Source organism: Hemiscyllium ocellatum, chromosome 22 (genome assembly GCF_020745735.1).
Source record: "Hemiscyllium ocellatum isolate sHemOce1 chromosome 22, sHemOce1.pat.X.cur, whole genome shotgun sequence".
Lineage (NCBI taxonomy): Eukaryota > Metazoa > Chordata > Chondrichthyes > Orectolobiformes > Hemiscylliidae > Hemiscyllium > Hemiscyllium ocellatum.
In genome coordinates, this window is record NC_083422.1 from 19,958,085 (window position 1) to 19,972,568 (window position 14,484).

The 14,484-nt window shown below is 38.2% G+C and overlaps 1 protein-coding gene and 1 pseudogene across 1 annotated transcript in view; one reads left to right on the forward strand and one right to left on the reverse strand.

Moving 5' to 3' along the window:
• Positions 1 to 14,484, reverse strand: part of marchf5 (membrane-associated ring finger (C3HC4) 5) — a 129,668-nt gene that overhangs the window by 37,724 nt on the left and 77,460 nt on the right. The gene's annotated exons all lie outside the window — the stretch shown is intronic.
• On the forward strand, positions 1,484 to 1,913 carry LOC132826452 (small ribosomal subunit protein uS19-like; annotated as a pseudogene).

Below are 14,484 nucleotides of genomic sequence, written 5' to 3' on the forward strand. Positions count from 1 at the left end.
ATCAAATTGCCTGTGCAAAATTAACATGATAGCCCAAAAGTCACTCCGCATATTAATTCACAGAAAATATCTGAAAGGGGAAATTGTGGGCTTATTAACATTAAACCCTGAATTTAAGCTGTAACACACATCTCCTTTTACAAGAATCACTGCACAGATTTATGGGAATTAAATCTATAGCACTTGCCATTCGTTCTAAGTTGAGTTTGTAACCAATGCAACCGCAAGATACCGTCAGCTTCACGGGCATTAGCAATAACTCCTCCTTTAGCTTAAAAATGTTAATTTTCAATGGAACCTCTCAAGTTCCTTGGGATGTTTTCAGTTTTTGCTGATTGTGCAAGGGAACTACTGAGTTTCCTAATCACTGTTGCAAAGCTGGAAAAAAAACTTCAGGGGAAAAGGAAAACTGGGAACCCTCATCATGTCAGTGATTATTTGTGAATACGGCTTTTGTTTTTCAAGCTAACATTTTCTGGTTTCTTACTGGCACAGTCAGTGTGTTTTTGGCAGGTAATCTGTAGGTGGACAGTTTATCTCGCTCTCTTATTGGAATTAAATTAATGGAGTTGAATTTACTTGGTGTCATGGGTGTAACTACACACATGGATTGATCCCGTGCTATATTCAAGCTCGGGATTCCAAACAGCAAATTGTGTAAAATAGTATTATTGCTAATGCATCTGGGGAGGTAGGAGGCTTGGAGGGGGTAGGGGAAAGACAAAGTCAGCAAGGAAATAAGCAGATCAATGGCATCTGTTGAAATGGAGATTTAATTTGAACAAATATAAAATATTTCTTAGCAACGTTTCATATGTTTTAAGTCACAATATCATATGGTTGAAATTAGCTAGGGGAATAGAACAAGGAACAATCCAGAGCAAGAATAATTAATTGGAGGAATGTCAATTTTAGTAAGGAGATAATGGATCTGGCCAAGTAAGTTAGACTTAAAAATTGGTAGCCAAAACTGCAACAGAACATCCTGCAACAGAGCAGATGGTTCATGTGCAGTTGCAGTAAATTTGCATTTGGGGTAAGAAATGGTAATTAAAGTCAGAACTTTTAGGATGAAGCAAAAAAGCATGCACATGACAAATTCCAGATTGATAATACAAATCAGGACTAGGCTGAATACAGAAAGTTCAAAGGGAAATGAAAAAGGAATAAAAGCAAAGCAAGCATAAGAAATAAGCAAATAAATTAAAAGAAAAATCTTTAACAGGCAAATAAAAGTAAGAGTGGTAAAACACAGTGTGGAAAATGTGAGGGACCAGAAAGGAGACTTACACAGGAAAGTAGAGGGGATGACTGAGGTTATAAGTGAGTACTTCGCACGTGAATTTACTAAGAAACATGATGCTGAAATTGTAGTGGAAATGGAAGCAATAGAGACATTGGGATGGGATAAAAATTGATAAAGAAGGTACTGGAAAGGTCAGCTGTCCTTAAAGTCAACAACTTACCAAGAGAGCAGGTGAAAATGGCTGACCAAGTCGCACAGAAGTAGTAAAGGACTTTCAGAAAATTTACCAGGTGTTGACTTGGATCAGCTCCTTGATATGTCTCATGAGCAGCTGATCAAGTTGTATTGTACTTGTACGTGGAGTGCGTGAACAGAAGCCTGCACTACAAGCAACAGTCCCTTCTGAAAAGGCTGCGGAAAGCCAAGAAGGAAGCTCCACCAATGGAGAAATCGGATGTTAAGACTCTCCTTTTGGAGATGGTTATCCTACCAGAGGTGGTTGGCAGCATGGTGCTGTGTATAATGACAAAACCTTCAACCAGGATGAAATCAAACCTGAAATGATTGGGTATTATCTGCAGATTTCTCCATCACCTACAAGCCTGATAAGCATGGCAGACCTGGTATCAGTGCCACTCACTCTTCCAGGTTCATTCAGCTGAAGTAAGCAATTTACGATGGAAATACATAAATAAAACTTGTTTCAGTGCAATTTTAAAGAAAAGGTAACTTACTAGGGCTGAACAAGATACGCCTGAGGATAAAGGGGGAAGCCAGAATGGAAAGTTTGGATGCAAGGCCATTATTTCTCATTAAGTTTACTTCTGCTCGTATTTTTATGTTTGTATACTGCAGTGGTGCCAGAAGTAGAAAATTGCAAGTATTACTCCACTATTCAAAGGGTACTCAGTTAAACCTGCAACTATAGATTGGTCAGTTTCATTTCACTGGTGGGAAAACTCTTAAGAATAATAAACTGTGTCAGTCACTTGCATAAACAGGAATAAATTACAGAAAGTCAGCATGGATTTATTTACAGAAAATGGTGTTTAACGATCTTGTTTGAGCTAATTTGAGATGGTCCAGGTAACAAAATATAAAGTAAGCATTGTTGGCTGCTCCTTGATTTGAAGATGACATTTGCTTATGGTCATGCTTCTGTTGTTGGTCTGCATGGGACTGAACAGGCAGATTCTAACCTCTATTTGGCTATTTGGGGCAAGGGATCCCAGGAGATGTGGTAGCCAGAGGAGATGATGTAGTTCCTATTCTGCCTCATCAAAGTATGATTCAGCTTGACAGACAAGTTATTGCCTTTTTGAATGATGGATAGCAAACTCCTCCAGTCTTTAATATTAACACTGTTGCACTTCAAGGAAAGCTTAAATGTGTCTTTGTGGGTCTTTGGTCATCTTTCCACCAGAATACTGGCTATTTCAGTGTTGAAGAAACAAGACTCAGAGGGGGGAGTTTCATGTCTTTACATTTAGATAGAGCATCCAGACAATTGTTTTTCAGGGGTTTTGCCTGAATGTTTGTAGAGTTGGCCTCAAAGAGAACAGTGGCAATCTTTTGACAGTCCTTACATTGAACCCAAAGATATGGTAGAGGCATTTCTGGTAAAACACAATTGCTCTTGTGCTCTTTTACTGCACATCCTATTCTATTTGAAATCCCATTCATGTGTCAGCTTTGTACTTGCCAACCGTCAATCCCAAACCCCTAATGCCAAAGTCTCCTGTTTACTTACTCCATTCCTGCCATTGCACTCACTTCTAATATGGTTTGTACTTTTTACTGGAATCTGAGGCATAACTTCTCACATCGTCAAAGTAAAACAGTATTTTAATTTAAATTCTGGTTGATTACTTGACTTGTTTTCGAAATATTCCCAGATGTAATCCAAGTGAACACAACAGGGTCACTAGCTGTACCACTTAAAAGTACATCTCATGTAAGTGTTTTGTGAACAAAGGTCATAAAGGTTCGATGGATGTTTCATGGGACAATCTACTGAAGCAAATGTAAGTCAGCATTTCATTTACTAAATCAAAATCTCATCTGGACTTAAGCCCCCCAAATGCTAAAAAAGCCAAATCCCCCACAAACAAGTATTAACTGTATTTGTTCAAAAATATTTTAAACAATACATCTACAAATGTTCAAGTATGGGCTGACCAGATCAACCCCATACAACAAGTCCCTGTTGCCATGATTCTAGAAGTACAATTCCACAGTCAGCTCAGAAACTATTTTCATAGTGAATGTGCTGAAAAGCAAAACTCTACAGATGTAGCTCTGACAAAGGCTTGAATTACAAATTGTTTTTTGTTCTCCACAGATGCTGCCTGTCCTGCTAAGTATCGGCAGCATATTTTGATTATACTAACCAATCAAGCAAAAAGTACAATTTTCTTTAAAATTCAGGTCTCTTGGTCTAACTGCAGCTTTCATTCACTCATCTATCCCAGTGAAATAATTAATTTTTTCAGGATGGTGTGTAAGATTTCATTCTTCTTCAATTAGATCTACTCTCATCTTGATTCAACTATAGCTTTTATTCTGATGACTCGTCATAATTTTGCCTATACCATCTGATATCTTGCTCATTTAATTATTCTAAGTTTTACAAAAATCAAAACACCAGATTATAGTCCAAAGGGTTTATTTTGAAGTACTTGTTTTTGGAGCGCTGCTCCTTCATCAGGTAGCTGTGGAGCAGGATCATAAGACACAGAATTTATAGCAAAAGGTCTCAGTATCATGCATAGATTTGTTCTAGGTTCGTTCAACATTATTTCAGCTGTATGACACTGAGATCTTTTACTATAAATTCTGTGTCTTATGATTCTGCTCCTAGCAGCACTCCGAAAGCTAGGACTTCCAAATAAACCTGTTGGACTATAACCTGGTGTTATATGATTTTTAACTTAGTCCAACCCCGTCCATTACTGGAACCTCCATCTTAATTATTCTAGGCAGCTTTATATTGTATAATTTCACGGTCACATTTTGCTCCTAGCCACTTTTCATTTCTAGGTTTGCTTATTTATATTTCATCCAAATTCATATTTTCCAAAGCCATGGTGGAATTTCAGTTGGGGTTCTCTAGATTATAAACTTAGGTCTCTGAAAAACTTATCCAACAATAATCTCTGCATTACCAAACCTTGCTCAATCTCCAAATAGGCTGAAGTCTGATAGCTACAAACACTATTAAAGTAAGATACATTAAAAGCCTATGTGGTTCTGTATTAAAGTACTAATAGGACCATATTTGTGATGGTATTCTTGCAGGCTTATTAACCAGCTAATTACGTGGTGAAACCGATGAACTCTTTTTTTAAAACAAATAGATAAACTTTTGTAAATAGCAAATGATTATTATGTGGGAAATAAGTTACATTATTCAAGTGACAGCTGAAATTAGTTATTATATCCCAGTTTTAAAACTATTTTGTTTTGAATCCAACATACAACACCAGTCACAAAATATCTCCAAGCTAGGTGCTCATCCCAGACAATACAAGATCACGTGCACATCTACTAGAAAATTGTCTGAAGAAGAAGCATATCATGACTGTAATAAGACCTATTTAAAAGAATAATAAGACTGGCATTTACTGCTTGACAGAGTTTTCAAAAGCGTCGCATATGAAAATGTGACTCAAGAGTGCTCGTGTAAAGCACTATATACTGCAACTGCACCATATTAATGGTATACTGATCAAAGTTAAAGAATCTGCTTTTACTACATGGAAGAGAGTTGTGCAGATGACAGTGTGAACGCCATTGTCTAAAATCTCAACCCATCTTTTTCAGACATAATACTGACCTCATTATCAAATCAATCACACTTGTTTTTCAGAAATCGATTGCTATGTAAGAATGGTTAGGATCTACAAGACTTATTGTTTAAAAAGTCAGAGACTAAAATAAGCAATGTTAGTAGAGAGAAGTAGAGCTAAAAATTCAAGTTCATGATGACCTTTGATGTTCGATCTGCAATGTTTACTCTGCTCATCTTGACAGATGCTGACTGATCTGCTGAGTATTTACAGCATTTTTTTCACACTTACAAAACCTTCAGTACTTTTTGCCTGTTTAAAGCATTTAGCCTTTGCTAAATTGAAGCACTTGCCCATTGAGTCAGAAGGTCACATGGTTACATTCCAGTACATTACCAAGGGAGAGCTATATAATTGAAAGGTGTTACCTTTAATGTTGAAACAGTAAACTCAAGTATGCTTCTCAAGTTGAAATAAATCACACTATGGGACTATTTGAAGGAAAAACATGGAATTCTTGTGTGTCCTGGACAACATCACTTCAAAAAAATATTACTGAATGGTACATATTTCATCCAAGCTGTTAATGGTCATTGACGGGCACTTCACATACATACAAGTTCGATGACTCTATAATATGTATTAAAGATCAGGACAGCACTTGCTAAGACCAGCAAGATACTTCTCTTCCCACTTCTTCCACCACGGCAAGATCAACACTAGAATAAGAGCTTGCTGCGTTGTAGTATTGCAACCATTTGAAGAGGTTCAAAAATCATCTCAAGCTGAACATCTCAAAGTGGCTGACACCAAAAAAGCCCTCATTAATTGTTCTGGTTTGAGTTAGAATACAGGGAGCACAGAAAGAAGGAACGTATTGTTTTGCTCCAAAATGATTGGAGTTTTATTTCATGGAAATATTATGACACAGGTGAAAATATGGGATCCTTCCTGAAGTTCAGATACCAGAGATAACCCGTTAGTGAAGCTGGATATGAAGAAAGAAAATAATTTGTGGGCGGCATGGTGGTTAGCACTGCAGCCTCACAGCGCCAGAGACCTGGGTTCAATTCCCGACTCAGGCGACTGACTGTGTGGAGTTTGCACGTTCTCCCTGTGTCTGCGTAGGTTTCCTCTGGGTGCTCCAGTTTCCTCCCACAGTCCAAAGATGTGCGGGTCAGGTGAATTGGCCACGCTAATTTGCCCGGAGTGTTGGGTGAAGGGGTAAATGTTGGGGAATGGGTATGGGTGGGTGGCGGGTCAGTGTGGACTTGTTGGGCCGAAGGGTCTGTTTCCACACTGTAAGTAATCTAATCTAAAGTCTGCCCTGTTATTGGCTATTGTCCAACTGCGCTGAGTTTCCGGAAATTGAAAGACATATCAATAATTTTCCAGTCATCAACCTGAAAGAGTACACCAGAAGGCATAAATAGAAATAAAATCAGCCTACACTGTGAAATTAAAATAACAAATCTTTCCAAGAGGTTCAAATTACATTTGGAAGTTTTTTTAAATTAAGAATTAAGGTGTGGAACATAGGTATCCAACAGATTTTTCATAGTTACAAGTTCCTATTGTTTTCCATGTCGTAAACATCGTACATGGTCCAGATTAGATACGTTCAAGACAGAAAAGTTTTTTGCTATAAATCCTGGGATCCCGGTTATTGATCAATAAAAAAGCAGAGGCAATGGAAATGATTGCAGCAGATACTGCAAAATGCACAAAACACAAAACAAAATGGAAGAAAATATGACGGGATACCTTATCTAAAAGGGAACAAAAGGACAGAAATACTTGTTATTCAAGAAAGGACTTGCCAGTCTGAACAAAAATAACACTGACGCCTTAGAATTGATCCTTTTTAAAATTACAAGCTCATACCATAATGACTGTAAACAAGCATTTAATTACGACTATAACCACGCTCGGAGGGGTGAATTGATTGCTTTCCTTCTCCTACTCCTCCACTGGTCACAACAAAGTCCGAATTTAAAAAAGGATATCGCAAATTATATATCTATCAGACTGCATATAATTCAGTGTCAGACACAAGTCAGCCAGTTCTTTAAATAACAATTACTGATCTGATGCAAACAAGACAAAACTTACTCAAATAAAGATATTGTTATGACCCCAATGTTGCTATTATTGGTCAAGTCAGATCCCTGTCGGGAACCAGGTTTAATAAATAACATTGTGATTCATTTTAGTATTAATGAAGTGATCTCTTGCTGAAACACATGCACTCTATGCTGCAGATTTTGCTTTATTAATAAAGCAGAAGTTTATTACAAGAGGAACGAAGATTAAATAGAGTAATCAAAACTCAAAACATTTTAAGCATGCCACAAAGGGAATAATGACATTAATCCCAAACATTATGAAAAGTAAACAAAATAGCTTTTGTATAACACCCCAATATACCCCGGTACAATCCCAAAAGACCATTCACATAATTCTCATAGCACAGTCCCTGTACTGAACACCTTGTAAAGTTTAAGTCTTCATTTTTTTAAGACTGGAACCGGAACAGTTTGTTCCAAGAGCTACCAGCCATCTGAGCTTCACTTCATGCAGCTTGAAGTAACCTCTTCAGTACATTCATTCCAACAATTCTAGTCCGGAACTAACACTAATTCAATACATCGATCATGCACCTCTCAGGAACCCTGCTCTATACTGCTATCCAAGTTCCAAGGATTTCACAGGACTCTCAACTATGAGTGCCTTCTTATTTACTTTGCTGGGTTACATATGTTCTAAAATAAACAAAATTCGATTAGTGCACAAAACACATTTGCTCTTCAGTCTGGCTTAAGAAAAAATTGTTTTGAAACGTAATCGCCATTAATGAAATACTTACAAATTAATAGATAATTTTAGACAAACAAAATCCATTGAAATTAATACCTGATAACTTTAAAGCTAAAAATCACAACACCAGGTTATAGTCCAACAAATTTATTTGGAAGCATTAGCTTTTGGAGCGCTGCTCCTTCATCAGGTAGTTGTGGAGTATAAGATCGTAGGACACAGAATTTATAGCAAAAGTTTACAGTATGATGTAACTGAAATTGTATATTGAAAAAGACCTGGATTGTTTATTAAGTCTCTCATCTTTTAGAATGGGCATGTTGGTTTCAGTTCTTTCATATGTAAATTCTAGAACTTTCTTAACATTACATTCTCAAGTGAACTTTAACAATAGATGCCACGCACAATAATCGACAGACAGGAGCGTTCCCTCCCAGTCGGAGAGCATTTTGAGGTCGAATGTCCCGGACTGCTGGACGTTCGGGTGACCACTCTCCAAGGCAGACTTCGGGACAGGCAAAAACGCAAAGTAACCGAGAAGAGGCTGCTAGCCATCCTGGCCTCAACTGGGACCTTGGATTCATGTCACGTTACAGGTGACTTCACTGCACCCCGCTCCCGCTCCCGTACCTCCCCCCGCCGTCGAACACACACACACACACACACACACACACACACACACACACACCCGCTCCCACCACACACACTTAAGTTTGTGGGGTGAATTTGTACTTGCAAAATTACATTTTATTTTACTCAAAAACTGCATGAATCTATGTGAGATTCTGTAAATCCCTTTTTTTGGATTAGAATCAGTCTGAACATTGGGGCACAGACAACCTTACACAGGATACCTCATACATTCAAAGCATTAACAAAAGGTGCCATGTTGGCCCAGATAAAGCACACTTGAGAATGTAACTAAGTTCTGGAATTTACACATGAAAGAACTGAAACCAACATGCCCATTCTAAAAGATGAGAGACTTAACAAACAATCCAGGTATTTTTCAATATATAATTTCAGTTACATCACACTGTGAACTTTTGCTATAAATTCTGTCTCCTACAATCTTATATTCCACAGCCACCTGATGAAGGGGCAGAGCTCTGAAAGCTAGTGCTTCCAAATAAACCTGTTGGACTATAACCTGGCGTTGTGTGATTTTTCACTTTGTTCACCCCAGTTCAACACCAGCATCTCCAAATCAGAAACATTAAAATTATACTTGCAAATCCACAGTTTACAATGCAATTTAAAATTTAAAGAAAGATTTAAGCAGTGATAATGTATACAAGTAATCTTCTTGAAAAATAACACATTCACATCACTTCCAAATCTGGGAAAATATTTATAGCTTTGCAGAGCACCATCATTTTCCCTCTTACTAAATGAACTGTCTTGATTCTCTTCAAAAATTCCAGAGATATTTACTTTGAAAAAATGTGAGTCGTTGACTCCACCTACTGACCTTTGCAAATAAAGGGTAAATTAGTGACTACAATACAATGACATTAAATATTCTATAATTAACACTGCTTTTAGTATTGCAACAGAACATTACTATCCCAAGGTAGGTTTTTGCACCAAAGGTGCTTCATGTTAATCATAGGTAATCAAACTTTATGACCAACTTCATGCAGCATGAAGATCAAGGGCCTATTGGTACATTATTCGGAGTTCAGAATAGATTTAGCTTTACGATAACTTGATATCCTCTAAACACAATCATTCCTTGAATAACACTGAAAATGGAAACAGGTCGCCAGGGTGTTCTGTTTTCCGGTAATCAGGACAAACGCAAGAATGCCAAATGTCAAGGACCACAACAATCTACATTCGAGGGTTGCCCACAGCTGCAAACCCAAAACAAGAAGCCTGTTACCTAAGTTTCTGTAACTAAGCAGCACTTGTTGAACAATCCTGTGTGCTAACAGTTACAGCAACTACCAGTTTAAAACATGCTCCATTTACATGGTCAGAACTGACATGCATTAATACACAGGGTCCTGTTCTCTGTGAACAAGAAGAACATTCAAGTCTCCAGTATTTCTGAAATGCCCGGAAGCTTAAGGAGCCCATGGTTTCCTTTTGACTTGCCATCTAATCAGCACCTTTTTTCTCCCTACAATATAAATTTGTGCAAATACTTTAAGTTCAGCATTCTTGCATTTGTCCTGATGAATGCAAACTTCATCTTTGTTAACCTGTCTCTCTTTTCTGCAATATTCAATTTCTGGGCAACCAAGTCCACTTGCACGCAATGTAACGTGATAACATTTTTATCAATGGTAGGCCACTGGAAGTCATTCCTGTATAATAATCATGGACAATTACATACCTATGACAGTTTTAACATTTGTTATTGCAAAATTATCCTTTAGTTTGTTAATACTTCTTTGAAACATGTCCATAATATTTTCAAAATCCTAATTTTGACTGCATTTCAGTTTCAGTCATGTTTAAACAAGGAAAGAAAATGAACACCTTAACAACTTTGAAAGAAGCAAAAACTAATTTTGCAAAAAAACAGAGTTTAAATCATGCTGACTAATTGACAGGTACTTTAAGACTTCACAATTTGAGTAGTGAGCATTATTTCTTATTTTGTTAGCTTTCAAATGAGTAAGTAATTATGCACAGCATAAGGGTAGCATTAACTAGGTTTTCATTTCCTACTAAGCCATTAAATATTCACTTGATGCAGTCAGATGCCTGAACATGTAAATGCCTACAATATCCAATTACAGGACTTCCATCGATAATTCCAAGATCATGCAAAATTATACCAAATATCAACGTAAAATTATACAACATTATCTTCAAAAGAAAAAAACCTGGTAAAATAGCATTTTGAGCTTTGCAGTGCTTTGCTTAGTTGCAGAATTGATTTCATGTCATTAGGCACAGAAAATCATAGAAGAGATCTATTCTTTTCATGGTCATTATCAGCAGCTTTGATTTCCGGTTTCTCATAATCAATATATTAGACAGAGGGAAAGGAAATACAGGGACATTTTCACTGTATTAAGCTGCAGTAACTTGCCAAGCCTTGTTCAGCACCTTTTTAAAATCTGCAACTTCAAGGGTAGCAGGTGGCACTCAAAATACACAAAGGTGGTAGGTGAATCCAATCACTAAAGTCACCAAAACACTCTGGAACATTCAGTCACCAGCATGACCAATCATAGAACAGTTAAAATTAAGATGAAGGAAACCTGAAGATCTGCTTCCCATTCACAGGATAACTTTTCTCTCATGTTTAAAACATAAGACATAGGAGGAGAAATTAAGCCATTCAGCCCATGGAGTCTGCTCTGCCGTTCAATCATGGCTGACAAGTTTCTCAACCCCATTTTCCCGCTTTCTCCCTGTAACCTTTGATTCCCATAACAATCAAGAACCTATCGAGCTCGGTCTTAAATATATTCAAATGATCCGGCCTCCACAGCTTTCTGTGGCTAATGAATTCCACAGATTCACCATCGCTAGCTCAGAAGATTCGCCTTATCTTCGTTCTAAAGGGTCTTCTCTTTACTTAAAGACTGTGCCTGCAGGTCCAAGTCTCTCCCGCCGATGGAAACATCTTCCCAACATCCACTCTGTTCTGGTCATTCAGTATTCTGCAAGTTTCAATCAGATCCCCGTTCATCCTTCTAAACGCCATCATTTGGACTCCGAATCCTCAAATGTTCCCATATGTTAAACCTTTCATTCCTAGGACCATTCTCATGAACCTCCTCTTGACCTGCTCCAGGGCCAGTACATCCTTCCTGAAAAAATGGGGTCTAAAATTGCTCAGAATACTCTAAATGTGGTCTGACCAGAGCCTCATAAAGCCTCAGAAGTACATCCCTGCTTTTATATTCTGGTCCCCTTGGCCTAAATGCCAACATTGTATTTGCCTTCCTAACTACTGACTCAACCTGCAAACTTACCTTAAGAGAATCTTGGACTAGGTCACCCAAGTCCCTTTGCACTTCAGAGTTCTGAATTTTCTCCCCATTTAGTAAATAGTTTACGCCTTTATTATTCCTACCAAAGAGCATGACCTTACACTTTAACAGGTTGTATTCCATCTGCCACTTCTTTGCCTACCCCCCTAATCTGTCCAAATCCTTCTGCAGCCTCCCTGCCTCCTCAATACTATCTATCCCTCCAACTATCTTTGTATCATCTGCAAACTTAGCCCGAATGCCCTCAGTTCCTTCATCTAGATCATTAAAGTAATAAGTTGTGATCCCAACACTAACCCTTGCGGAACACCACTTGTCACTGACTGCCATCCTGAGAATGGCTCTTTAAACCTCACTCTTTGCTTTCTGCTAGACAGCCAATATTCTATCCATGCTAGTACCATGCTTCTAATACCATGAGCCCTTATCTTACTCAGCAGCCTCCTGTGCAGTACCTTATCAAAGGCCTTCTGGAAATCCAGGTAGATAACATCAACTGGCTCTCCTTGGTCTAGCCTGCTTGTCACCTCAACAATTTTAACAGATTTGTCAGGGTGACCTCCCCTTGATGAAACCATGCTGACTTTGCTCTATTTTACCACGGACTTCCAAACATTCAGAAATCTCATCCTTCACAATGGACTCCAAAATCTTGCCAACGATTGAGGTCAGGCTAAATGACTTTAATTTCCATCTTTTGCCTCTTCAATGAGGGGTTGGTGTGAAAACTCAGGAGACAACCAAGCTTTGATCAAAGTAGTGAACCATTAGATAAGTGCTGGCAGTGATGAAGTCACTAAGGGATTGTCTGCTGAAGGTAGAGTGCTGGGAAGCAGAAAGCCTGGTTTTAAGAGAGGAAGGGTCTGGAGAGGGTGCAGCCATTTTGCAAATGGCAGTGGTACCAGCATATATCAACTTGTACAAGGGCAAGGAAACTGTCATGAGACTTCATGGGGTCTAAAATCACTTAACGACTCCTGTGGCAACTGCATACCAATGTGCCATCACCTCTCTTGAGCTGTTCTGCTGGTGGGATAGCACATACCAGGGAGAGTGACAGTATTACCTGCTTTCAAGTTTGATTCTGGGAGTATGGCCACATCAGACTGCTGCTTCACTAATCGCAGACAATTCTCTTAAATTTGGCATTAACCCCTGTTATTGGTAAGGAAGACTTTGAGGGACAACAGGCTGAGTTCACCATTGTAGCTCTGGCTGCCTAGGTGAACACCAAGTGGACTGTTTAATTTTGTGGGTGACTGCATCACCAAATAAAAGTATTTAGTATTTAGAAGTATCCTTCAAGGAGGAGCCCTTAAAAAATATTTTGTCCCCTTGTGGCAGAAACATGGGAATACCACTGCCTGCAAGTTGCCCTCTCAGTCACAAACCATTCTGATAGGTTCATGTTGCTATTCTTTCACTGTTGCACAAAAAACCAGGAACTCCCTTCCTAACAGCAGGAACGTACACGCAACGTATGGACTGCCACAGCACAAGCTGCTTGCCACCAAATAATGCCTACTCTGCTAGCAATGCCCATATCCCATGAAAAGGATAATTAAAAAGATTGTTCAAAAAACAGATGTGAAAGAAAAGGTCAGTAGAACTGAAAGTTATCATTTATTAGCCCAACAAAGATTCAAGGATAGGTTCCCTAAGCTTTGGATAATAGAGTCTGGTTAATTGGTAGTAAGGATTTTGGATAACTGTCGTGCCATTGGGCTTTTAGTTTCACTTCCCCAGCTATTTACAGACCTCCTTTGGGACGATTATCAGTTGACTGCACAAACAAAAACCAAACAAAAGAATACATGAATAGTCAGGGAATTACACTGCAAATTCGCAAGTGGTCTCTCATTAAGCCGGACATTTTTTTTAGTACTATGCTCTACACAGCTATTCAAACTGCTGTATGCTGCACATTCATGGACAACTATAGCAGTTTTATCCAAACTGTTCTTTTGAAAATGTTCTCTTACTCACTCAGTCTGTACCATGTTGATCCACCCAGAGCTCAACTTTAAATTAAAGACCATTTATTTTTATCTCCACAACATTTCCCCAAATTCAGTCTCAATGCAATCCTATACAGGAGTTTGTTAGCTCCAGATTTGCTATCTTCACGAATGGTATTCCTTTTCTGTTCACATCTGAATGAAAATTGGTCATGTGGACACTGGCAAAATAAAATCACATGGGAGGGAAAGTAATCAACCTCATCAAAAGCTTTCCTAAAATCCAAATAAACTATGACTATCAGCTCCACTTCAATCAGTTCTGTTAGCAACATCAAAACAACTCCAACAGGTTTAAACAGGATTTCCCATTACAAATCCATGCAAAATCAGATTAAGACACAAGTGACCAATGACCATATTCATTATACCAAATTCTATCAGTTTCTCAAATACTGATGTAAGACTTATAGATGCATAATTCTACTTTTGTCTCTTTCTCCCTTCTCAAAATAGTGGAGTGACATTTGCTACCTTCCAAACTACCACTATAGAATATACAGGAATTTTGGAAGATGAATGCCAGTGCAGCAACATTATTTCCATAGCTACTTCTTTCAGCACTCTGGAATGTAGAATATCAGGTTCCAGGGACTAATCAATCTGCTGTTCATTAAATTCTCCAACAGAAGTTTCTAATACTTTTTTTTCTCATTTCT